Consider the following 3,151-nt stretch of genomic DNA (forward strand, 5'->3'; position numbering starts at 1 on the left):
GACCATTTCTTGGAAAAGGACATCATGCTTGGAAGGATAGAGGGACAGCACTGGAGAGGAAGACCTCAGATGTGATGGATCGATACAGTAACTAGGAAAATGGGAGTAGATGTGTCAGAGTCAGTGAGACTGGCTCAGGATGGGACGCTTCAGAGCTATTGTACACAGAATCACTATAAGTAACAGGTGACTTGATTGCACATAACAACAACAATGTATATATTTTATACCATAAAAGATCTCTGTGTTCTACCATTCAGACAATATGAACCTCATGCATAGACAAAATGACTTAGATTTGTCCTCATATAAGGCACATTTTTGAGAAAGGACCAAGAACGATTCAACAAATAATCAGGGAGTGCCTAGCAGTATTACCTGGCATTTGTAGAATTTGATCCCAAAGATGGTTCAACTCCATCAGTGGCTCTTTGGGAGAGAGATGAACAATCTCCTCCTGTGAGATTTACATCTCCTGAAAAGCCTCTGTAAGATCTGAAAGGTTAGTCATGACTGGATGGCTATGACTTTGAATTTGAATGTAAGTACTTTTTACCTTATCATGTATTTAAATCCATATCTGGAAAGGAGTGATGCCTCCTGTCTCCAGACCTTTTCAACCTGTATGCAGAACAGATCATTCAGGCTAGGCTCTATTAGGAAAAAATGTGATTTCAAGATTGAAGGAATACTCCTCAACAAATTGAAATATGCAGATGATATAATATTGGTTGTTGAAGATAAAGGGAACCTGAGTCATTTGCTGTAGAAGGTCAAGGACTATAGTCTTCAATAAGCACTGAAACTCAACATCAAGAAGACAAAGATTCTCACCACTGGGCCAGTTGGCAGCAACATGATAGATGGAGAAGAGATTAAGGTTCTTAACAATTTCAGCTTGCTTGGCTCCACAATCAACACTCTTGGCACCAGCAGTCAGGAAAGCAAAAGATGAATTGCATTGGAGAAGCCTGCTGTCAGAGACCTCTCCAAAATGCTAAAGAGTAGTTTTGTCAATGTAGGAACTAAGGTGTGCCTTACACAGGTCTTCAGAATTACTTGCTATACATCAGAGAGCTGGGCAATGACTAAGAATGACAGAAGAAGAGTTAAGGCCTTTTAGTTGTGGTGCTGCCGGAGAGTCTTGAACAAATTATGGACTTCAAAAAAACAAACAGATATATCTTGGGGAGGGTGGAATCAAGTTTCTCCTTAGAGGCAAGGAATTGGAAGCTCTGTCTCACATACTTTGGGCACATGGCTTGGGGGAAGGGGGGAACCAGTCCTTGGAGAAGGGTGTCATACATGGAAGGGTGAAGAGACAAAACAGGAGAGGAAGACTGGCTTGGGATAGGGCCTGGTCCAGAGCTATTGTAAATAGAGTAAAAATTAAGGCATTGACAGAATACCAATTGACATATTTCAACAAACAAATGCTGCCCTAGATGTGCTCACTAAGTTGTGTCAAAAATCTGGAAGACAACCACCTGGTCAACTGACTGGAAGAGATCCATATTTATTCCCATTCCATAACAACAGAGTGTGGAAATTATCAAGCAATATCATTGATATCACATGCAAGCAACATTCTGCTGAAGATTATCCAAAAACAACAGAAACAGCACATCAACAGAGAACTGCTTGAAGTGCAGACTGGATTTAGAAGAGATCATGGCACTACAGACATTATCGTCAAAGTCAGATGGATCTTGGCAGAAAGCAGAGAGTACCAGAAGAATGTCTATCTGTGTTTCACTGACTATGCAAAGGCATATTTTGGATCACAATAAATTGTGACTAATCTTGAGGAAAATGGGAATCTCAGAATACTTGATCATGCTTATATGAAGCCTACACTTGGACCAAGAGCCAGCCATCAGAACAGAGCAAGGAAACACTGCATGGTTCAAAATCAGGAAAGGAGTGCTTCAGGGATGCATCCTATCCCCATACCTTTTCAATCTGTATGCAGAACAGATTATTTGGGAAGCAGGGCTTTATGAGGAGGATTGTGGCATCAAGACTGGAGAAAGACAAATCAACAACTTACATTATGTAGATGACAAAATCTTGATGAAATGGCAGAAGACCTGAAGCACTTGCTGCAGAAGGTCAAGGACTGTAATCTTCAATATGGATTGAAGCTCAACATCAAGAAGACAAAGATTCTTACCCTTAGGCCAACTGGCAGCACCATATTTGGAGAAGAGATTGAGGTTGTTAGCAATTACAGCTTACTCGGATCCACAATCAACACTCTTAAGACCAGCAGTCAGTAACTCAAAAGACAAATTGCATTGGGAAAATCTGCTATCATGGACCTCTCCAGAGTGCTTAAAAGCAACGATGTCATTCTAGAGACAAAGGTGCACCTAATTCAGGCCATGGTCTTCTCAATTACTTGTTATGCTTCGTAGAGCTGTATAATGACTAAAGATAATAGTAGAAGAATCGATGCCTTCAAGTTGTGGTGCTGGAGAAAAGTATTGAACATACTATGGACTTCCAAGAAAACAAATAGGTCTGACTTGATGACAGTGAAACCAAGTCTCTCCTTGGAGGCTAAGATTTTGAAGCTTTGTTTCACATACTTTGGGCACTTGGCCAGGAGAGATAGATCCTTGGAGAAGGACATCATGCTTGGAAGGTTGGGGAGACAGCACAGGAAAGGAAGACCCCGGATGAGATGGATTAATACAGTACCTGGGTCAATGGTGTTGGTGCATTGGAATTAGTTAGACTGTCTCAGGACAGGGAAGGGTTTAGAGCTGCTTTACATAGGGTCACTATATGTCAGAGGTGACTGAACGACACATAACAACAACATACTATATTGGTGTTTTTTCTTTTTTTATTTAAGCCTCTTGCCTAGAATCAACAAGACCTCAGGAGAAGGCCTTGTATTTAAGAGTCAATTGTAATTCTATTTTGGAGGAACAATCTTCTAAGTGGTTTAGCACTCTTCTGTCAATAGGCTGTACTGAAGTAGCCTGGGGTTGCTGTTATACTGAACCTTGTGCCATTGGGGTGTCAAATGCCATAACAGTTACCCATGGTGGACAGTGTTTGGTGGAGCTCTCAGTTTAAGACAGGTTTGGAAGTAGGAGTGGCATCCACTTCCTAAACAACGTGCTTCTGGAAACTCTATGAA

Source organism: Elephantulus edwardii, unplaced genomic scaffold (assembly GCF_000299155.1).
Source record: "Elephantulus edwardii isolate Elephantulus edwardi_28Jun2011 unplaced genomic scaffold, EleEdw1.0 scaffold00047, whole genome shotgun sequence".
Taxonomy (NCBI): Eukaryota; Metazoa; Chordata; class Mammalia; order Macroscelidea; family Macroscelididae; genus Elephantulus; species Elephantulus edwardii.